Source organism: Rhea americana, unplaced genomic scaffold (genome assembly GCF_003343005.1).
Source record: "Rhea americana isolate MKP2758 unplaced genomic scaffold, rheAme1 scaffold_457, whole genome shotgun sequence".
NCBI lineage: Eukaryota > Metazoa > Chordata > Aves > Rheiformes > Rheidae > Rhea > Rhea americana.
Window position 1 is genome coordinate 228047 of NW_028186598.1, and position 24680 is coordinate 252726.

The window sequence follows — 24680 nt, forward strand, 5'->3', positions numbered from 1 at the left end:
GAGGGAGAGGGAGAGGGAGAGGGAGAGGGAGAGGGAGAGGGAGAGGGAGCGCAGATCCTTAAGGAGTTGGAGGACTACATCACAGACTGGGTTGAAACCAGCCCTGCTCATTGCAACCAGCAGCACAGCTGGAAACACTCCCTCCAGACAGCATACAATTCCAAGGACATTATGGCCATGCAGACTACAGGAGGGTTTTGGACATCTCAGCGCCTAACATGACTTGACTCCCAGGTGCTGGCAGGCATCTGACAGGCATCTGAGCGAAAGGCTCAAGTCAGAGGGACCATTCTTACGCAGATACAATAACCATCACACACAGTAAGTTGAAGACCTTCTCTAAGGTCCCCAGGCCACAAGACCCCCCCCTCTCTCTCTCTTTTCTTTTTTTTTTTTTTTTTYTTGGTGTTTGGAGCCAGGAAGTGGAAAGGATGAGAACAGCAGCCCATTACTGCTGGCAGTTACCTACTCTAATATGTCCCCTGAAAAACATTCCACAAACATCCAGAGCTAGGCCCAGGAAAAGCTAGACGTAGGAGGCCAGTAGAATCACCATGACCAGGAGCGAGGGATGGTCTGGGCTCATTCATTTTTCCTCATGTGGCATATGAATGGGGCAGAAAGAGAACACCCAGAATTCCTCAGTAAAACCAACCCCCTGATCCCTCCACATACAAGCCCTGCAACCAGTGTGCTTTGCTGATGAGAAGCTATGATGAGGGAGCGAGGGGGAGTACAAACAAAAAGTAGAAGAGCCCAATAGAGACTCAACCTCCAAAGCCACTACAAATGAGAGGGCTTTTTAATGGGGTGACACCTCTGAAGGGAACAGGCTAGACATCAGCAACTCCAACTGGCTGAACAGTCTCCGTCTCTGCTACCATAAAAAGGCAAGTTTCATTTATGCCCAAAGAAGCAAAACACAGGAGGCAAGAGAGTCAAGGCCTGGCCTGCCCTGTCCCTAGCTCACCCTGCTGCTGGGAATCACTGTGTCACTCAAGATGCTGCAGGAACACACTGACACACACAAATTAAAGGCACATGCTACTCCTATTGGCCCAGATCTAAAAAAAAAAAAAAAAAAACACTTAGGAGATTACCAGAAAAGCGCGCTACCCCGCAGCTGGGTTTCAGTGAACTACAGCACCTTGTTTAAGGTGAATCACAGCTGCATTTTCACAGCACACTGCAAACTGTCTGTTGCTCAAAACCATGCTGCTAACGGCAAATGGCATCCACTGCACTTAAGTATTTAAAAATCACATGCTGCCAAGTCCCTTGCTCAGCTCTCAATGTGACAGCTGGATTCCCTACCCCTGCACCCCTCCTCCCAGGGATACAGAGGCATAGCCAATCTCATGTCACTATTGAGCAAGCACACAGAGTACACGCTTGCTTCACGTCAGCAAGGAATTACCAAAATGGACACAGAACATGGTGCTGAGTTTTCTGGTTCTGAACATTTCTGGATTGAACTCAGAGTCAGAGAGGGGGATCCAGTCTGAACCAAGGAGCTCTGGGCTTGGCACACTCCAAAACTCAAGCTTCTGGTCAGCCAAACACCACTGCTCCTCCCCATAGCCCTTCACCAGCATACCACTATCATAGAATCATAGAGTCAGTAAGGTTGGAAGGGACCTCTGGAGATCATCTAGTCCAACGGGGTCAACCTACAGCAGGTTAGACAGGGTTGCATCCAAGCAGGTTTTGAATATCTCCAGAGAAGGAGACTCCACCACCTCGCTGGGCAACCTGTTCCAGTGCTCTGTCACTCACAGTGAAGAAATTCCCCCTCATGTTCTGGCGGAAATTCCTGTGGTTCAATTTTTGCTCATGGCCTCTTGTCCTGTCACATGGGACAACTGAAAAGATTTTGGCCCCTTCCCTTTTACACCCTCCCTGCAGGTACTTGTACACATTGATAAGATCCCTCCTCAGTCTTCTCTTCCCCAGGCTAAAGAGGTCCAGCTGTCGCAGCCATTCCTCATAGCACAGATGCTCCAGCCCTCTGATCATCCTTGTAGCCCTACGCTGGACTCTCTTCAGTAGCTCCATGTCTCTCTTGTCCTGGGAAGCCCAAGACTGGACACAGTACTCGAGATGAGGCCTCACCAGGGCTGAGGAGAGGGGCAGGATCACCTCCCTTGACCTGCTGGCAACAGTCTTCCCAATGCACCCCAGGATACCATTGGTTTTCTTGGCCACCAGGGCACATTGCTGGCTCATGGTCAACTTGTCATCTGCTACTGCTTCTGAATTTTATTCCTAACTCCAAACCTTGAAGATGCCCAAGAGCACTTCAATGCCTGCATAGAGGTGGGTTTCCTTAAGTGCACTGTGCAGTAGCATCACTCTGTTCATCCACTGTTACCTAGAGCCTGCCTCTCCCTTCACTGCACAGCAGTGGGACTTGTCCTGTCCTTTCCCTACAGCCTTGAGAAGACCTCTCCCTCTGTCCGGTACACAACTGGAAACAAAACAGTTATTATAGAGGTGGGGTGGGAGAAGAGTGGGGAGAGGCTAAACACATCTGCAAGACAGTCACACAGGCAAGACCATGTTTCTTGCATGCTCGTCACAGCACTGCAAGCATCCAGCTTCTCCTGCAAGGGAGGCAAGGAGGAATGGCAGCAGCTACTGCCTCTTCTCTCCCTCTGAAGCAGAGAAGTGACAGTGCACCTCTTTCCTCCAGCAAGATCTTTCCCTCCTCATGCTTGACTGAGAGGACAGCAACCACCTCAACTCCACTGCCACAAAGTTCAGAGGCAGCAGGGATACAGAGTAGCCAAATCCATCATCAAACAAAAAATAAAGGAAAAAGGAGAGATGGGAAAATAGGAGGGAAAAGAGAGGTATAGGAGGAAAATAACAAGTGCTGAGAGACATTCAAGCAAAGAAAGGGGACAGGACAAATTATATTCAGTGAGTAGCTGGAAAATCCTCCACACCTAACCTCCTGCCCACTATCTCCTTTTAAAGGCTATGTTGCCATCTTCTCTGAGGAGTTGGRGGGGGAGGGGGGAAAGGGGTGTGAAAGGTTTCAGATTTAACAAAATTACCATTTTCTCCTCTTCTCCAAGAGGAGTAAAAATTAAAACCCTGCCACCAATAAGCTTTGAGCCAAGCTCAGCCATGCCCACACCATCTCTGATGCTGTCTTCTCCACGTGCTCATGCACGTACACATGCATGGAGATGTCATCTTCCTAGGCAGAAGCCACTCCAGGCAGTAAAAAAGAATGAAAAGGGGGCCTTCCATTCAAACCCAGCTCAGTTAAAACCTAAAGATATAGTATCATGGCAACCACCACCACCTCCCCTCCTTCCCCAGCAAGTAAAGTATTAAACAAATACAGATCTGTACAGTCTCGCATTAGCACAGGCTGTGACCAAGCCCTTGGCATTCTCTACAGCCCCTCCAAGCTGAGGCCTGGGAGATTTGACATGAACCAAATCTGTCAATGGCTCAAGACAGACACGTGGGCAATAATGAGCAGTGGAAGAAACATAGTGCTCCATTCAGCTCTGAACACTGATAAATAATTCAGGAAGAGAAATGCCGCAATACAGAGCACAGCCCAGTTTAAAAATAGAACACATGCCGATGCCAGAAGAACGGAGAGGAAGGAGAGAACCGAGATGGCATTAACAAAAGGATGCATGGCAACAAGCCAGGCAGCCAGTGGATGCTGCAGCCGCCGTGCTCAACACATTGGCCCCAGCAAATGTTTATTTGCCTACCCTATAAATCAAGAATCTAAAACAGTTATTATTAAAATGCTGACAGCAAATAGAGCTGTGTCCCCTTCTCATTCAGAGCCCTGCAGCAATGCACACACCCAAATAAAGAGGAGGCCCCCATGACAGAGGGTCTGCAGCAAGCATGCAGCGCAGTGGGGAACAGGCACAGCAAACATGCACTTGCCCACCTTCACTGCATATGCGGCGGCGACTGCAGCAGCATGGGCACTGGCACAAATCTGTATAGCCCTTCCTGGCTTACGTGCCTCACTGGCCATCCCAGGTGCAGAGCATCTGCAAAGCTTCTCCATCAAGTTGGCCTTCAGTAGTTTTTCTAGTAACAATGTTTTCTATGTGGTGCAGATAAAATAAGCACTATTTTAAATGGGAATGGTAGTCTTTTGTCTACTCAACTATTCTCCTCTAAATCCAAATACCATAAATTCAGACACTTCCACTCATCATTTGTAGCACAAATGTTGTTGGACAGGTGTCCCATATTTATGATCTATTATCCTTTGTAATGAACTATATACAAACACCCCCMCACACACTGCTCAATAGCAAGCACAGAGAGCTCAGAGCTATTAACTTCTCTCTGGAGCCCATTGTTCTTTTCACATTAACAATCACATGTTAAAGACTTCCTTGACAGCTTACAAAACACCTAATTGTCCTAACAAATCTGCAATATAGGTGCCACCTGTATTTTCATGGGTGGGAACTGGGACACAGCAGAAGTGATGCAAGAAATATTAGAAAGGTCATTATCAGATCAAAGTTTGTAATTTTAGTTGCAAAGCATTAAATTTTTTCACATTTACCATTTAGCTATGAAGGAACCGGGGTCATAGATATAGTCCCTTTACTCTACTTTGCCATAAGGCTGCTTTAAAGAAAAAAAATGGTCTCTCCAGGTTTTGCAAGAAAATACTTGGGGCAGGGGGGAATGCAGCCATCTGTCTCAGCTTAAAAAAAAAAAAAAAAAAAAAGAGAGAGAGAGAGAAAAGAAAAAAGTCTCATCCTGCTTCCTCTTGAGGAAGGTTATCAGTTTTCCAAATATTTGTAAGACAAGAAACTGACAATTATAAGAAAAAACAATACATTTTTGATACAGAAAAAGAGTACTATCACGAACAGCTAAATTCAAAAACTTATAAATCTACAGACAAAAGAAGCTGTCCACAAACTTTCCCCCTCAAATATATATATATATATATATATATATATATATATATATAAAATTACTGAAGAGGTGAGAAAAGAAAAAGAGTGAAAAAAAGAGTTAAAATGTCACCGAAAGGAAGTTCAAAACACAGACATTTGGATGCCCGTGTGTAAGAAACCCAGATCTTAAACAAGCATTTCCTTTTTTTAAGCAAAGATCTTCCAAGATGCATTTTGCCATAGATTTGAGTTGAAGTGAGCAAAATTGTGTTACTCAGTCTTAATCATTGAAGCACTGCAAGGCGACATCTGTCCCCTTCTCTGAAATGTGATATTAACGCAAAGCTTAGCTAGAACTGAGTATGTTGACATTCTGCTTTTTAATGTGGTCCTATCTGTCACCTTACTCAACTATTAGTTTTAATTACATGTTCATATTTTTAACCTAAAATGTGAACTACTATTCAGAACATACTGAAAAGAGCTTTTAAAGAGAGTCAGGAAAAAAAACACAAGCTATGTTATAGTTCAGAAGTCCATGCTTCAATACAGCATTCTGAAGAGCACTCCCACTCTTAGTTGTAAGTGACAATGAGTAAATTTTCCTAATAGCTTCTCTGTTAGGAAGCGACTGTCTGAGGAGGTGGAAAAGGGGACGGAGCCCTGGGCACCCTGCCGCTCCACCCTAGGCCATCAGGAAGGGAGCATGGCTGCACAACATGCACCTGCATTCACCTAGCAAAACCGTAACTGCCACGCTAGGTCTAATTTCAGGATTTTTGCTGCTTTGCCTCAGCCAAACTTGTGCTTTTCATGATACTATTTACATCTTCTATAAGCAAGGGTCACACGTTGGCTGGTGTTATTGGACACTGTTGTGCAAATAAAACTTGCAAGCCTGGCAAAGAGTGGCTGTGAATTATCCATATAGTAGGCAATATTGTCTTACAGTTGGTTGCTATTTCTGGAAAGCATGTAATGTTAGTTTACAGTATTAAGGGAAGATACAATGGAARTACTCAGGAGAGTACTGCTTGCTGAAGAAATAGAAGAAATAGATTTGAATTTGGTCACAGCAAGTATCAACTTCTCTTCTCCACCCTCCAAAATGGTGAATTTTCCTGGATTATTTTTAGCCACTTATATTGCTCAAGGTTTTATCACTGCAATACCTAATCACACAACTCCCAAACAACTTGTTACATTTCCTCTTAAGATCACTGGCATTTTTGGAGTCTATTGGATACAAGCCTAGAACAACCACAAACAGTAACCTTAAATTGACAGAGATGCCCTAAAGCAGAAGGCACTGCAGTGCTATGGGTTCACATTCTGGTAAGTTTTTACAGACACAGCATGTGCCTGGAGTTAATGATGGCTCCCCTAGACAGGAAAATTATTTGAGAATAAGGTAGCCTGCGAATCGAAAAAAAAAAAAAGAAAAAAAAAAAAAGAAAAAAAAATCTTTTCCCATCATGTAACTGACCCTCCTTCCTAGCAAAGACTACCTTAAAACTGCAAATTTCTGGTAACAGTTGGGCTGAAAAGGTGCTGATAGTGCTTTTCTACCAGAGCTTTTCCTTTGAAGCTGCACTTTTCATATTAACTACATATGTCTCATTGCACTGACACCAGTAAAAGCCAACCTGCAGTGAGAGACTGAACCAGTTCGCACTGACACCAGTAAAAGCCAGCCTGCAGTGAGAGACTGAACCAGTTCGCACTGACACCAGTAAAAGCCAGCCTGCAGTGAGAGACTGAAGATCCCAGATGCATGTTGGACCAGCAGCCCTTACCTGGCAGACAGCACAGATGTCCTAAAGGACAAAATGGTCACACAGGGACTAAGGATCAACACAAATGTGAAATGATGGTGAAAAACACCCTGAGCTTCTTCCACTAAGCACAACAGAGCATTCACAACAGGCAGACTACCATTGAAAGGAATCACTCACTGAGATCCTCTTTCAACCTAGGTCCCTCAGCCTAAAAATCCAGATCTCTATCAGCCATCAGCCTTTGCAGAGCGCAGCTACCAGGAAACAGAAAACATTTCTGGAGATGCCTCATGATATGCTAAGCAAGTTTGCTGCACCCACCAAAGGATCACACACATACAAAAAATCTCCTGTGAAGGCCTATCCAGCTTTGTGCAATCAGCCTGAAGCCCACCCAGTGAAGTGAAAAAAATTTTCCCCTCTCCTGCAGCTGAGCACATTTCATGCCAACAGTTTCAGAGCAGAACCATCTTGAACAATATTGCCCAAGGATAAGAAAGTTCCTCTGGGCATCACCAAAGCCCCTTCCTTACCCAGAAAGCCGGTAAGGCAACCCATTTGAAAAACGCATTGAAAAGAGACAATTCACCACCTAACTACAACACCAACTAGGTAATTCTCCTTTGTGTCCACAGCGAAAGTGGGGCTCTCCTACATACAATTAAGTGGTATTTTAAATTAAAGGTCCTTTTTTTTTGGTGAAAGGAAAATAAAAGCAAGCACAATAGTAACTCCTGCAAGGGAGTTCAGAAGAAGCCTTATGCTGCCTGCCTTCTGTRCACAAGCAGCAAGTTATGTATTAACAACAGTGGTGGGCATTACACAGACAGCCACAAGTCAATAGCCCTGTCCTCAAAAGCAGATGAAACTGAAGCCGTGAAAAATACACTAAACCAATAACAAAACCTGAGAACAGCTTTTTGTTCTTCAGAGTAGGCAGGTACCTCATGAACTTTGACAGGAAAGGTAAGAATGTGCCTCTCAGTTCCAGCAGACCAATCTTTAAGGACCTCCAGGTTCAGACTCCCTCTCCACAACCAGGAGGATGTTGAGATGTTTGTTTTTGAAGTGTGCAAAATAAGAAGATTTTGCAACATCTTCCAGTCAGAAGCCTTATGGCTTAGCCAAGTTTTATTTGATCAGCTTGGTATATGCCATTATTAGGATGCTTTCCTAATATTAAGGCTCACGTGACTGGGCTTAAAGCTTTTGTTCACCTTTTTACTCATCCAAGTGATTTTTGGACACAATGGCTGCTGTGAATATACTCTCACAGAACAGTGAAAATCTCATAGAATAAATTCTGGTAAGTGACTAGATAAAGAGATCCTATTAGTGCTCCCACTGGTGGCAAAACTGTATCATCATCTCCTTAGCAAAAGATCCATCTGCAAACAACTGACCTGTAAGAAGCCAGGCTCATCAGTTTTGCTGCTCTAGAAAAGCTCATTTATTCTTATAATTATGTTGGTATAACCCTGAACACAGAGTCAGTTGTAGAGTAGAGGTTTCATTACTGGAGTAGCTTGTTCCCATAAGTAGCAGCTGTATCAGATTAAGCACATTTGTACCAATACAAATACAGCATCAGGCAAAAAGGCAGAATTGCTTTCACTGTACCAGCAAAGAAACATCATATGTGTGAAAGCCAAGATATTTTCTGGTACCATTTTCCCAATGTCACATGCTGAGGAATCTACATCTGAAAGGCACACCACACTCATGGCTCTGTGTATATGCAGACAGCGCCAATGAGCTATGCAGCTTCYGTAAACCCCATGTCAATGTCTAAATCAAGTTAAACAATCTCAGTCCCAGCCCTGGTTAGAAACTGGCCTGCGGTCAAGAGTTTGGAGGAGACATGGAGGAGGGCAGACCCTCTGCTTTTGGGTTACTCTACAGAGGTAGGAACACACTCACCTCTCTGCACCTGTCCTAGGTTCTGGATCTAGCAGTCCATAATGATCCTCCTTCCTGTCCATGCTGTCCCCTTTCCCTCTCCTCATGTCAAACAAATCATGACAGAAGAAATCAGGCTCAAAGCACCTACGCATTTAGTTTTGTATATAGGGAAACAGACAGGACAAGTTCCTACTTGCTAAAGAACAGTATGCCTAAAGCCTCCCAAAAGACATCAGTTTCCAAGATAAACAGAGAACATCTTCTGTAATAAACAGGTTGTGTCTAAACTCAAATCAGGAGAAATTAGTTTCTCAAAGAAAGAGATGTCAAAGCAACATAAAATTTTTAAAACTTCATAAAAAAAAAAAAGAGAAAAAGGACTGATAAAAAGAGTAGGCTGCATCTGCCCACACATAATCAGAGAAATTCACTGGGAGGCAGCAGTGACTCAGTCTGCAGTGCACAAACACATATTGTGTTACCAATAAAATTGCGCTCTATACAAAACCATAAATCTACATGCACCCAATTGACAACACTAATGCAGGGGAATCCCAGCACTTGGAGACACACTTTGAATTATCAGCCCTTCCTCTTGATACTACCCACCTTCAGACACAAAGAAGGCTCTGCAGAAGCACACCTCGCCTTTGCTTCAATCTGAGAAGTAGGTCATGTTGTCTTCTATTGGGTTTACCAGGATTTAGAAATTGAGAGGAGGCTCAGAAAGCTGAAGGAGAGTGCAAAAAGACAACAAAAAGGGAGAGGAGCACCTTTAAAGAAACCAGAGTCTGAGACAAGACAAGCTGGAGCGATAGAGATTTACCTCCCTTCCATGTACACATTTCTCAGACCCTTGGAGAAACTGCTTCACATGCACTTGGTTATCAAAATACTACCAACGCATGTACACTAGCTAAATCCCCTAAGAAACTTTGAAAGGGCTTTGATAGGGTTTCTCTCTCCTTTAGACAGTGGAGTAAAAGCATCAGCCCTTACTGAAGGTGAGAATTGTTTGATATGCCTGGATGCCTCGCTCAACTAGAAAGACTCTGAGCTAGGTATGTTCTGCCTTCTAAGCTATCAAGTGAATTGTGCCGAGACTCGTTGCAAAGTCACCTTGATGGAGAGAACTTCAATAGATGCCAGTCCTTCTGTGAAACACTGCTCTGAAAGCCCCAATCATTATTTCTAACAAATTTCAAGTTGGAGGGAGAAGCTAGTATCACCTTACTGGAAGGGTGTGATTTAGTTTTTTTGATACACTCAAACATGCCATGTGTGTCCAGAGACAAACCTACTGAGAAGCTGTCCATTACCATGGAAGTTGCATTTAACTCAGAGGCCACTAACACAGACTGGGAAGATCTAACCTCTCYGATGCTGTCATTTGGAGGCAAGTCTTGAGGCACCCTGACCCCAGAACAACATGCTCACAGTTGTTCCCACATGCACAGAGATAAGCACATACATGTTGGATGTCATGTTCTACCTTAGAAGCTTTCCTTTTCTCTTCCAAAGTAAAGCCACAAGGTCAACTCCAAATTCTTCACCAGCTCAGCAGCCTTAGTACAAACACTGAAATACAGTGAACTCTCTAGGTTTGTCTATCACGCACCTTTCTCTCTACCACCACCTTCACCTCATGTCAGAAAACATATTCTTAAATTCCAATGACACTACATAGCATGAATTATGAGCAGACTGTTCAGTCTTCTCTTTTTTTTTTTTTTTTTGTCTTTCACATCAAAATATTCCAAAACTCTCAAAATAAATCATGTCTYGATCTCCTACTCACTAAGAATGTACAGCTGAGGTGGTCTGAGAAGCTTTCCAGCCAGAGAACAACCTGTTTTCCCTGGGAACTTCTAAAAATTCAGGGAGAACCTTACACTTGTAAAGCATTTGAAGGGGAAAGAAAATCAACTCTGGTCCTCAACTACATCTGACTGTCCTTTCAAATGTCACCTCCTGCTCAATAAATAAATAAATAAATAAATAAATAAATAAAATCTATGCATGATTTTATTAAATTACTCCATTGTATGGATGGATTAATTATACTTAATTATATTATACTTATATACTTATTTATACAGCAAAAACCTTAAGATATACAATTAATGCATATCCAATAGCCATAAAGCACACACAGCTTTGTTACAGTTTGTACCATTTGCCCCCATACTTATTACACTTCCACTTCACATATGAAATACAACATTTCTCAGAGAAACTTTCCATACTGGCCTCCATAATGGTCCCTTCATTCAGACATCCTGAGCCTTTTTCTCAGAACAACCACCTCTTGGAAAAATCAACCGATACAGAAGGGTGCTCAGCAAATGCAAAATCTGTTCCACAGAATTAGGACCTTAGAAGCAGCACAATCCATTTAGGTTACAAACTCTTCTACGTGCCACACATCTGCTCACAGTAAAGCACTGGCCTGTGAGCCAGAAAAAACACAGGATTCCTGGGTTCTGGTCCTAGCTCAGTATCTGCATTTTTATGCTCTCTCAGCCGGATCACTTCCACTCCCTGTTCTTCAGATTATCCACCTATAAAACAGGGATTACATTCACCTACCCACACTGGGGTAGGAAGAATTAATGTATTAAGGCTGTAAAAAAACCCCTAAATCTCTCAATGCACAGTCCTGGCAGAGGACCCCAAGCAGCTTTTCTTATTAGCCCCTGCTGTGGCATTGGCAGTGAAGGGCATCTCTGAACCTTACCATAGCTCAACATCCCAATACTTTCACAAGCAGTTCTGAACACCAAAGCTCTTACGATTTCTACATGCTTCCTGCAGCACTTACTTGCCCTGTGCTGCAGAAGAGGGAATACACAGGCCTGAGAAGCTGCTTTGAAGGAGACTTTTCCGTGGATCACCTACATATCAGTTTTACTTGTGTACTTTACTTTAGCAATATGCCCACTGTGCATGTTCTCATGCCCATATACTCTGTATCAGCTCACTTAATCAACTCTAAGTGCTCATATGGCATGAAAGGGGTGCAGCTGTAGCTATATATGCAATAAATGCCCTCTTGATGCAATTCTAATGTAGGAAACACCTTCTGACCTGAGCACATCTAGTGTCAGTCACCAGAACCAGGTTGTGTGCCTGCAGCCTTCAAGCTCTTCTAAGCTGCAAAGCCCAACAGACTCAGCTTAATTTCCTGCCACACAGTTGCTCAGCAAACAGTCAGTCTTTTTGCTGTCATTCCAGTTTTGCCCCTTTGAAGCCACCTTGTGCCACTTTTAACAGTTCCAGGCATGGCTGTAGCTGAAAAGTACATCCCTAAAGCTACAGTCAAAAAAGTTGGGGGAAGAGAGTTTCAAAATAAAGTAGGTGACCTGGAAAGGATGCAGCAACCTGAGTGTTCCCCTCCTCCTCCAAGGATGTTATGTCCTCACCAGAGCATTGCCACATCCTTCTCATTTTGTCCACTGCTGCTACAAGCTGTCTGTGCTGCCTTACATTAATCTGTCTCCACACAGAAGTGTTTCAGTGCATTTATGAAATACTGGGTATACTCCTGTAACATCTATAGCAGTGATAAGGTTTGTACAAGTGTTTGTTCTAGGTAGTCACTTTGGATATTTTTTTCCAAAGCATGTGCACTTGAGGCCAAACCACAAGGGTTTTCTGGTACTCGGTGACTGAAAAGGGCAGTCAGTCAGATTTCCAATAAGTATTTGAGGAGTTAGGCACCTGTTAACTGCAGGAAGATCTTGAGTCTGAGGGTTTTGACTATTTCTAAAAGAGGCCAAGGTGCCCAATTCAAATTCAGACAGTAACTGAAGCTGGATTTTGAGTGTTTTTGAAAAGGTTACCAATTAATTGTAAATGTTAGTTTTCCTTATCAAATACAGAGTGCAACTCAGAACCAGACATCCTCTGCTTATACAGAACCCTTCCTTGCATGATCTCAAAGCTTTTTCTATAAGCATTTTCTCCTGGAGGAAAAAACGTTTTGTTTTACCTCATTGCATAGACTGCCAGAATGCCTTGCCCAGCTGCACCTATATACTGAACAAAGCCTGGTATACCGCCTCCCACCTTCTCTCTAAACCCCTGAATAGTATTTCTCCAGAATACAAAGAAACAATAATATTTAAATCAACAATAAGACAGACAGCAAAAAGGCAAAAAGCTGAACTGCTTTAAGCAAAATTCCCACTGAAAGCCAAACTCATTTGTTCAGCTGGCCATCAGGATCAAAGATCTGGCAGTAGTATGACTCCACATCTACTTTTGACAGAACAAGGCAGCTCTGGGACACAAGGAAGGGAAGGTAGAAAGGCTCTAGCTGGAAAGTTCTTGTCATAGGCAACGATGCAGGAGAAAGAAATTACACTGGGTCATCAATTCAACCTGTCACCCGAGACCAGACTGTTGGGAAGTTTGCAGTGGGAACAGGCAAGCATATTGTTCTGCTTTTGTGTTGAACGTGGGTTTAACAAAACCATTTGGACATCAGATGCAAGACTTATTTGAGGCTACCTCTCTTCTCTACTGCTTGGGAGACTGGATGTTATCTGCCTTGACTTTCATTAAAACCCCCAGAGATCTGTTCTGCTACTGCGCTACTTAGGCTAAATTTAGCAGGATAATAGAAATAGTTGAAAGGTATGCAATTCATTTTAATATCTATACTTTTATGTTGTCAGGCAGCTAATTTCTAAGTGATCCTAAAGCAATCATCCAAAAAGAAAAACTTATCAAGATATATTCTAGATTATCAACGGATCTAGCACTAATGATCCAAATTACAAGACTTCAGGAGCTTGAATCAGCCAGGTTTCTACAACAGTGCCAGAGAGGGTGGAGAAAGCAATAAGGCAATAGTATTTGGGATGCTTTTTTTTTTTTTTTTTTAAAAAAAAAAAGAGTGTTAAATCATGGAACAAGACAGAATAGCAGCAGGTCTCTCACCAGTGCTTTTACTTGTTGAACGAGTCAAATATATTTTGAGTGCCTTATGTCTGTTGAATACAGGAGCACTAAGAAGTGTCTTAGCTGGTTTTCCATAGACTCACTGTAATTGGTCCTCAGAGCTGGGGTACTGCAATGGACACAGAGATACAAAGCCAAACCTCTCACTAGAGGAAGATAATAGATGACATAAATTATCTCTAATTCACAGCCCAAATAACCCACAGATAAGCCAGAGATCTAGCCTTCAGGCATTAAAAAAAGACATTGCAAAGCACAGGGAAGGTCCAGCTAGAATTAAAGACCAATGCATTAATATAAGGCAGTTAAGTCTGATTGCTTGCTGGAAACAAGAGTTTATCTGGACACCAACTCCTTTTTCGTATTTCATTGCAAAGAGCAAGGTGCCCCCCAAGTTACATAAGCCCACATCTCCCCTTCACACACCTTCTCCCCAGAACCAGGATCACTAGAAGTGTGGAGACTGCCACCACCAGTTGGAGGTGGTAAGGTGTTGCATCCATCTATGAGGTCCATCAAGACAAGCATCATCCAAACATAGAGCATTGATATCCAGGGTCTTCACTGCTCCAATAAAGAAACTGCAGTACACTACCAAGAACATACAGCAACAAAATATGCTAATCACACACACACACAAAGTAGTACTTATTTTGCTAGCATTAAGTTTCAGAAATTTACACTGTAAAAACAGCAATGGTCATGTAAAATGACACCAGAAAGGCAAAGATAGCCTTTCAGTCAAGCCTGGTACCAAGAAGAGGAAGTTCTGATACTAGTTCATTCAGGCAGAGGAAATGACTGAAGGTCAGAATCCTGAGCTTTTCTCAAGCCCAGTCACTTCCCTGCTATATGCTATAAGCTTACTAACAGTACTGAAGTGTTAYTGATACCTCATTTCCCAGGGCAACTGTTGTTCCTAAAGAATTTTCAGATCTTAGATGAAAGAAAATAGGAGAAGGTCAATGGCTTATTATTAGAAACTAGCATTTACAAAAGCTGGAAACAGCATTAGAAAACAAAGTTAACTATTCTACCTGTTTAAGAGAACTAATGCTTTAGTAACAGTTAGCAAGATGCAAGTATAGCACCAGCTAAAGTGCCCCCTCTTCCCTTGGCACGGACCTAGCAGCATTAATCAGCACTGCCACTTATTTCTCCGACTTTAAGTCTTTAATGTACACCAGCTCCAGGTGCAGACACTTCCAAAAGACATTAAAGAAGAAAGACTCAGACCAAGATAAATGTTAAACTCAGTTGGCTTACAGGGCTTATTTCCTCCTTAGATTAAGCTTCTCTGCCAGGGCTAAGTCAAAAAGCAGGGTCTGAAGGACAGATTAAGTCCTGACGCCACTGTAGCAGCAAGTGTTTTGTCATTATTTCAACAAGCATCAAATTAGGCTCACCAGCAATGAACAGGTCAGCATCTGTGCACCAAAAGCGAGATCACTTTTGGTAAAACTGTTCTGGCTGAAGAATTCAGTTCACCCAGCAAAGAAATGCCATGGAAGTTCAGCATAGCTCAAGTATTTTATTAAAGATAGCGACCATTCAAAGCAAAAGATTAATTAGAGTGAGGAATTCTCTGCTCGCACTGRCAAACTGTATCTAATGAATAAGCAATATGAAAGAAATCAGCCTAAAATGAATGAGAAGCCAAGGACAGTCAGTAAATGCTGCCTTTCCATTGATGGACCCTGGAAGCATGTGGTACTCATGAACAGGCAGTGACATTCAGTGATACTGTGTCCATTTATATTTTACTCTTCTTCATGACCTATAGAAGATATCAAAGCCTGCACCAAAGGGACAGCACAGAAGTTTGCTCTCACAGAGCTACAGTTACACAGATACATATGGATGTCTAGTTCAAACCAAGGAGGTCAAAACTTACAAGAGAGGACTATCTTACTGCTAGAATTCTAGACCAGGTGAAAGAACTCTCATATTCAAAGCAGCAAGGCATAGCTGGAAGAAGGATGAAACCTCAAAGAAAAGCATGTTTCATTTTGCTGATGCTCGCAGCTTGATGAACTTCAGAAAAGATGACACCCATCCCTGCATGTACAGAAATAGTCAGAGCACTGAAAGAGAACATACGCATTTCTCAAGTAGACCCAAGCTTAATTACATACTAAGAAACCAACTTTGGTGAGGACTGCTGAAACTCTGGGGCAGTACCCAGCAATTTACATTCAAATCTAACTTCCACAACTTCCTGTGTGAATCTGAAGGCAAACAGCTAGACTCCATGAATAATGAATCCTTTCCTCCATTTTCTCCTCAGCCTTGTCTGTGTACTATGTATGTTCTTTGAAGTACAAGGCTGTTCTCTACTATACACATGTAAAACATGAGGCATAAAGGGTTTCAATATCTGCTGGGGTCTTTGGATCAGCTACAAAAGTATGTTTGTGAAGAATTTAAGGCAGGAAATGCAATTCAGCACAGGCACGTATAGGAAGTACCAATGCACAGAATATTGACAAGATCATTTTATTAAGAATTTATCCTCACCCAAACAGCAGCCCTTTGCAAAGTCTTCAGCATTCAGGTGCCAAGTTGCATTTCCTGCCCCTCACTGTACCTTTACATCGGACTTCCTGCTCTGAAGTACTGAGAACATAGCAGCTTGCTGAAAGACACCAAAACAAGCTGCACTTCAGGAGAGACTGATGCCGGGGGGGAAGACAGTTCCAAAACCCATTCTGACAGATTTGATATACATGTATTTATTTATCAGACATTCATAGAACACTAAAGGGAATTCCCATTGTCTTCTGATAGCACCCAGTGACGTTTATAAAGGCCAACAGTTTGAAAATGAAACTTAAAGGACCTTGACCTCCAAATCCCTGCATGCAACACTRTCTCATCTCTCTATCTTCTCTGTGCAAGGAAAAGCAGTGAAAACTGAGAAGGACCACATGCTCAGAAAACACTTCTTGACACACTGAAGAACACAACTGTAACAAGTGTTACTTGTCTAATGAATGGAAGGAGAGGAAGGAAAGAAAGGGGAACAGTTACATAAGATGAGAAGCTGGCTTTACAGTTTTGTACCAATAAAACTAATCTACGGTCTTGTCAGTGCTGAGAATGATTCAGAAAACTAGACTCCAGGCACAAAATAGGAGTGGATTCACGGAATCACAGAATGATTGAGATTGGAAGGGACCTCTGGAGATCATCTAGTCCAACCTCCACGCTCAAGCAGGGTCACCTAGAGCACGTTGCACAGGTTCGTGTCCAGGCAGATCTTGAATATCTTCAGAGAARGAGACTATACAACCTCTCTGGGCAACTGTTCCAGTATTCTGTCACCCTCACAGTAAAGACGTTTTTCCTCATATTCAGATGGAACTTCCTGYGTTTCAGTTTGTGCTCATTGCCTCTTGTCCTGTCGCTGGGCACCACTGAAAAGAGTCTGGCCCCATCCTCTTGACACCCTCAAGATATTTGTATACCCTGGTAAGATCCCCTCTGTCTTCTCTTCTCCAGGCTAAAGCAGTTCAGCTCTTGCAGCCTTTCCTTGTAAGAGAGATACTCCAGTCCCCTAATCATCTTTGTAGCTCTATGCTGGACTCTTTCCAGTAGTTCAACGTATCTTTTGTACTGGAGAGCCCAGAACTGAACATTAGATTTCAACTGCATAACTGGATGACTGCCTTCTTATGTGGTGCACAGGGCTATCAATAAGGTGATTGCAACTTGCAGCTCAGTCAGTTAACATCTGAGAAACTGAATCATAATCCCTGTTGTGCTTTATTTGCACCATCCTACACAGTGTCAGCACCTGAGCAAGTTAATTTATGTAGATGCTCAGTGAGAGTTGATGTCAAAGTTCTAACTTGATAGAATGGAGAGAGTTGAGCTTCTAAGATCATCAAGTACTTTGAGTATGTATTAGTAGAGGCAGAGGAAGCTGGGTTTGTTCAGCCTGGAGGAAAGACTACGGGGAGAACCTAACTGCTGTCTTCAGCTATCCAACATAGGGAAGAATCACTGAGAAGACAGAGCCAGACTTCTTAGACATGTACAGCAAAAGGACAAGAAAAGGAATGCAGTCAGTGAAGTTTGACTAGATATAAGGGGGGGGGTACATCCACAGTAAGAGTGGCTAAGCACTGAAAGAGGTGCTCAGAAAAGTGGTAGATCCTCCATCCTGTGAAATATCCATAACAGCACAATGCCTCAAGCAACCAAGACTAGCTTTAAGGTTAACAGGGCTTTGAGCAGAGGACTGGGCAAGACAACGCCAGACGTCTCTGCCAACCTAAATTATTCTTTGATTCTAAAATAAAGAAGTAAGTTCAAGCTGGCAGTGTTGATGGAGAACCTCTGGCTGTTGCTGCTGCTACTTAAAATTTATACTTGGGGTCCATAAAGGAGAGGTGTTGACTAAACCACAAAACACTGCACAAACAGTGAAAGCAGAGATCCACAGAATTCTAAACTGATTACAACTGTTTAAATAATGGAATTTATGCGAAACCAGCACAACTTTCTTCTTCTACAAGTCATTAACCAAATGGATGCAGGACACATTTACTGCAACTTGTTCCTAAATGCCCTCAGCTGAACAGCAATATTATCAGTTAAAATRGAAATAGAAATGCCAGGCCTTTAACTAAATGGATATAAAAAACACATTAGAAATTGAGACCATCTCTAGTACATCTAGGGTAAGCCTGCCTTGAAAATATTAAAATTCCTCCCTTTGCAGCACCTTCCCCAAGTTAAAAAAAGTTCTTACAGTAAGTACTGATCTAGCTGAAACTCACTATTAAACAAGATAATGAGATGAAGTACACTGCACATGTACATACATAATAGCAAACAACTTTGCTGGAATTACATACATGCCCTCCTCACAGAAGTCTACCTATTTTTGCATGAAAGCACCCTCTGCTCTCCAACCTGACCCTAGGCAGGAATTATGCAATGCCAAAATGACTTTTAGCTTACATTTCTCCACTACACTGATTCTTTTCTTTATCTATCACCATCTAACAAACAGAGGAAGACAAGAAATGGAAGTTAAAATAGATAAATTAAAACTGTAGGACACACTGGGTAAAATCCTGACTCCACTGTAATCAGAGCAAGCTTTTGGTTAATGCAGCTAGGACTTCATGCATTGCACTTACAAATAATGGCAGGGGGTGGAGGGAAGAAGACAACAAAAAGCTCAAGCACTGAACTGAAGCTAAGTCTAGGACCAGTCTAACAGACAGGGTTTTTTTTTGTATTTATTTATTTCCTTAAATCCTTAAATGGCTTATTTATAAACCTTCCCCCAGAAAACAGGTGTGAAAATGGAAGCACTAACACAATCTTAAATTTAGCAACACAAATGGCATCACTACTGTAAGGGGAACTTGATACATCTGTGCTCTGACTGGGGGGACAAGGAGGGGTAGAATATCACAGGCAGAACAGAGACACTGCAGCATGTCTGGAAGAAGGAATGGGGCATGGACATTCCCCACTGCTCTGCTCCACAGACCTAGCCCTGACCAACCAAGTCTGCTTTGTCCACAGCCTGTTTATTGCTGTCAGTGTAGCTCTTTCCTTCCCGACTAATTCAGTCAGCTGGGCCCCTCTACCCCTCCTAGGCCTTTCTCAAGACCTCTTACAAACAACATGCAACAACTACAATGGCAGCAGGCAAGAGCAACAAATCTTTCTTTAATTTCTATGGAACTAAGCCATGCTTCTGCCCCTTCTCCCGCACCAACTGCTCCTAGTAGTAGCAGAATCTCCAGTCCATGTGGGACAGTTTCCCAGCCACAGAGAAAGTGGCTGCAGGTAGCTTGGGTAAGTTCTCTGGGACTTACCTTGCTTCCTCTATATACCAAGTTACTGTAGAAGATACTGGTTTATTTATAAGCCTCAGCTTTTATTTAAATAAAACAAGACATGCAAAGTTGCAGCAGTTTAACTCCAGGGATGACATAGCATCTGATACTAGTTAAGTCAATGCAGCTTTGGGCATGTACAATACATTCCGCTAAACTTTGTTTCCTGGGTTTAGCTCATACTTGTCACACAAGCCAAAACAACTATATGCAGCATTGTGCTGTTCAAACGAGCAAACATCACATTACTACCTAGACGTGATGCAGAGTAGTACAGTGATAACATCCTGAGACTGCTCCCAGTTGCAAACAAAACCTCAAAAATCTGAGCCCAGCATAACCAATTCTGAAATATTCACCTAGTAGCACATCTTTAGGGAGCCTGGAGCAACTGTTCAGAAAGAAAATGAGATACTTAACTTGCCCCAATAAGGGACTAACTTCAACTGTCAGCATAGAACAGTTTTGTGCACCATGCAGCAGGCTGCCGAGAGAGAGGCCCAAACTACTGCACAGTTTGGAAAAACACTGCTAGTTTAATGCAAGAACAAGTGCCTACGTAACTCCAGTTGTGCCTGGGACTCCAAGAAGCCCCACCAAATGAACATGTGGACAGATCAGCTTCTTTTGGCATTTCAACAAGAGGCAATCACAAGTATACAGCAAATTAAAATGTTGGAGCTCATAGGATCTAACAGGCCACAGTCTGCTGCACAATGCATTATGTTCTAGCATGCCAGACAGAGTTTAGAAGAATCTTCTTCCTCTAGCTCAACAACTGCTACCCTGGGAGACTGCAGATACTGTCCCAGAACAGCAGCAAACAATGAGGATACACAACAATAAGAAATCTAAGGCAACCAGTTCATTTAATTCCACTCTACTGAATGGASTGCCAGCCTAGAGCCTTGATCCTCACAGGTCAGATGGCTGCAGCTCAAAGCAGAACTTGACTAACTAGCAGTGCCGCGTCTCAGAGAGTAGTCCAGCAAAAGTTACTGTTAATACCGCAAAAGAACCTCTCAGCTTCGATCCTAGGAAGATCTGAGCAAACAAAGATATTAAGACTCAGCCAGAGAGGAAAATAGTACCACGAACCACTGTGTGATACTGTCATATCACTCCAGGTTTTGTTTTCTTCATGCTGTAGAGGTAGCTCAAACTGTTAGGAAGCACTGARCAAAAACTGAAACACCTGATAACTAAGGGGTCAATTAGCTCCATATCCTACTCACCTCTAGGGCACCAGCCCCAAGTCAGTCCCCACTCCCGAGCAGGGGGAGAGATCAGAGAACGGACCATATCCAAGTGATGTTGCTCCTTCACAACTGGCATGAGTTGAGTTGGGAGTCTTAATCCACCTCCTCAAAAGCCAGATGGCTGTCTCCAGTAAAGCATCATTGCAAGCAACCTGTTGAGAGTCTGATCCATCCTCACTTGTGCAATCCCTGGAGTCTGGAGTAATGGTTTACTATCCAGTGAAGCTGCCATCAAACATCACATTGTGCCAGCTTGGTGGACAGAGAAAAAGAAAATCAGTCTAATGTCTTTCCTTATCATCTAGATTGTTCCATTAAAAGAAAAAAGAAAAAAATCTTATTGTAAATATATACACACACATATACTGGAATAAGATTCCAAAGTTTCCTAGATAGAATGAATTTGTCCTTGCTTTCCAATGAAACAGGAATGAAGAGGGGAAAAATCTTTAGCAATATATATTTAACAGCTCATTGAAAATACAAAGAGCAATGGACGGAGAAGTAAGACCCTAAGAGAACATCTATTGAACAAAGAATTTCAGCAAATCACCTACAAACTACTGAATTGCCACTCACTCAAAAAGGAAGATTGCTTTGAGTATCTCTGGTATGATTTAATACAAAGTTTCCAGCATGAATTCAAGGAGAAGGGCACAGAGGTTATGTCAATCAAACTTAATGTGCTATAGGTGGCACACAGGATAGACATGAAAGTGAATGGAGCATAAGGAATCAGAGCTATTCAGAGTGACAGAGGGGAACAAGGTCCCAATTCTCAGAGGGAGTTGGAGAACGGGTCAAGGCAAGAGATGAGACAAGATTCTCAGCAAGTGCCAGTGACAGAAAACTAAATTGAGACCAGCCATGGGTGAAATTTCTTTGCACATTGTCAGCAGCAAAAGGAGCACTGAGACAGAGAATTAGAATTAGCAACAACACTGTATTTTGATTTGTATACAGGCACGTGTTTGCCTACTTTCTGGCAAGCTGACTAGGTCGTACAACATATTCCCATTGCTCCCCAGGGAGATGGATGAGAACAAACCTTGTGTACATCAATGATTTCGGGTATCTATGGCCTACATCCTGCTTCTCCACCACAACATCCATTCTTTCTTACATCTGTTTTCTTAATGGGCTGCCAGATAAGGACACCTCTGGTGCTCCATGGGTCTTGAAGAAATAGCCACAAAACTCTGACAAGGCACTTCACACCCCTCTGCTTGGAATGCTATTCTTCAGCCTATCCTTTGATAATAAACAGGCATCAAAGCTTGGCAACATTTCCAGTTCCCCAAGAAGGTATCTCCCCCTTAACCAACTCTTCTTTCCAGCACTTCTCCTTCCCAACCCTTTCTTCCACTTTTTACTCTTTGCTTCAAAATGAAGACAACCAGTAATCTGCACCTACTCAGCAATACATGCAATATTAACACCAGATTGTCACGAACCACTCTGCATGAGCAGAGCCTGTAAAAGCAGTAGAACCCACCTTAAACTCAAGGTTTCTTTGTACTCATGATTACAGTGGCATCCTTGAGCTCTAAGAAAAATAAAGGTTGTTCTATAGAGCTGGAAGCTCTGCACTTCACCAGCTTCTGACAGAAACTTCCCTGACAGTGAACCTCATTCTCTTACCATTCCCACTACTATGAGACAGCTAGCTGCATTATCAGCATAAATAGCCAGAAAGACACCTTGGTTTTCCAGACACCTTTTGTGAATACTGAGGTGAAGACTGAAGCCTCACAAAATACAGAAGAGTATACAGATAGCAGGCATGGCAGAAGCAAGTTAGATTCCACTTGAAGTGCTCTGGAGAAAAGCTAATACGTTTCTGAGCTAATCAGTCACTATGTTAAGCAGATACCTACAACCAATAGGTCATTCAGCACAGACAGAAATGCACTGAACAGGACACTTGGTAGTGTCTGCAAGCTGGTATATCAACTTCCAGGGACAGGAATCACTTCACCCCTCTGAAAATCTAACACTTGTTTTTGGGCAGGGTTATGCTATGTGAAACCACAGACAGATCTAGGGCAAAACAGGGAGGGTAGAGGGTTAGGTTATCACCCATGTCACTTTTTATCTGAGATACAAAACTGGAAGCTTATGTGAGTGGATTTTAAATGCCCCAAGAGGTCACAACTCAAAGTGTTCAGGAATGAACAGCAAAAATTCCAGTGACTCCTTCCCACAGTTTTTTGTATTACTATTCTAAAGGTGAGGGGATGTCTCACAAAGCATACTTCACAATGTAGGGGACTACTGGGTGTAGTGCTGCTTAAGGACTGAAAAGAACAAGAACATAAACCTTACATTCAAATTAAAACTCAAACAAGGTCTAGAATGGGGCTGTATAGCTAGCCCTGATGTCCTGACCACTGCATCTTCATCGCTTTTGATAGATAAATTAACTGCAGTACATGTCAGCCAGGCTCATCAACACATAGCATATTCACAACAGTGAACACTCAACCTGAAGCTGTATGGGAAGATACAGCAGAAAAGGGCATGTCATGGGTCAGAATCAAACAAGAAGAGTATTACAGCAAACCCTGTGCAGGACAATTAAGACAAACTCAAAAGTCAGTCATAGTTGTAGCAGGAGCAAGTAGAGACCTTAGAGAAAAGAGAGGTAAAGAAAGACTTTACTGACAGCTTCAGCTTCTCCATGGCTTAATGAAAGGTGTAGAAGCTGCTCGCTAAAGAATAATCAATTGGAGAAATGAAAGAGGCAGCATAATTGGAGCAGGACGCACAAATGACTTTCAATAAACCACTCGTGAATGGGCTAGAGCCTTGCCCACCATTTAAGGAGCTGGCACAGGCTTTGCACAGCATTACTGCAGATCTAAGATGCTCTTTTGAAAGGCAAACACTTCCATATAAGCAATTTCTGAAAGACAGGGAATTGTTAAGCCCCTTATAAAACCACAGAGGCCAGGGCAGTAGCGTAGGCCTGGGCTTAACTTTGTTGCCTATCTCAAAAAAAAGAGAAAGTCAGAAACAGAAAAGACTGCCATCAACAAAAGAGACTCTCTAGACCAAATTCTAAAGGAAATAAGGAAAGGGTCTAGAAAAGGTTCATAAAATGAGTGAGAGAAAAGAGGTACTAGTCCACCAGGTGCTCTTATGGTCACATTGTATCAGAACCTGAAGAGGACATCCCCAATAGACTGCGAAGGCCATTTCCCACAGGTCAAAAGGAAGACCTGAAATAAAATCAACTTACCTGTGAAACTTGCTGCCAGACTATAGCACTGGCAGGAGTCAAAGGCAACTCTGATACTTAGGCAGAGAACCCAAATATCAACAGTTACTCTAAGAAGTATGGTGACGATCTAAATCTGTCACTGGACACAGCACACAGAGCAACAAGTAACAAAAYGCCTTTTCCAGGCAGTCTATCTGGCTAGTGGGCTCTGTCACGGAGCTGCCAAAATCCCTCCTGAAAGCACCCTGACCAAGTCAGAGGATAACAACTCTGCAACGTGTTTACTCCCATTTCCACATACGACACGACCCAGGAAGTCAGACGGGTTTCAAAGCAAAGCCCTTCTCTGCGAGGGAACGAAAGCCTCGTTACACCCAGCCCCTAGGGAGCCCGGGCATCCCTGGCCCGAGATCTTCGCGCCCACCCGCTGCTCCGCTTGGCTCTCAGCCTCATGGACGCTTAGAACAGCACCACGCCGCCGTGGGCCCGCCAGCTCCGCCTGCACCGGTAGCCGCACCACGGCGAGCCACTCCAGGCAGCTCCCGGGGGAGGCAGCGGCACTATGCCCCGCGCCGCCCGCCCGCCCGCTCAGGACGCCGCCACCGCCTCCGGGCCGGGCCAGGCCGACCCGGAGCCCCGCAGAACGCCACCGCCGGAGCCGCGGGCAGGCAGGCAGGCAGGCGAGGCCGGGCCGGGGAGTCCACTGCGAAGCTCCCTGGCCCCGGCCGCGCCCGAGCCACCTCGGCGGCGCGCACTTACCGTGTCAGGCCCTTCGCCGCGGGGCC

At 43.3% G+C, this 24680-nt stretch overlaps 1 protein-coding gene across 7 annotated transcripts in view; it reads right to left on the bottom strand.

The window, feature by feature from the left end:
• Positions 1-24680, bottom strand: part of R3HDM2 (R3H domain containing 2) — a 69487-nt gene extending 44807 nt beyond the window's left edge. For 6 of the 7 annotated variants that reach the window (XM_085316215.1, XM_085316218.1, XM_085316216.1 and 3 more), the window contains exons 1-2: positions 24655-24680; positions 20649-20924 (exon numbers count right to left, since the gene is read on the bottom strand). The gene's annotated coding sequence lies outside the window, so the exon portion shown is untranslated. The remainder of the gene's footprint in view (positions 1-20648; positions 20925-24654) is intronic. The other variant, XM_085316213.1, reaches the window with a different exon arrangement.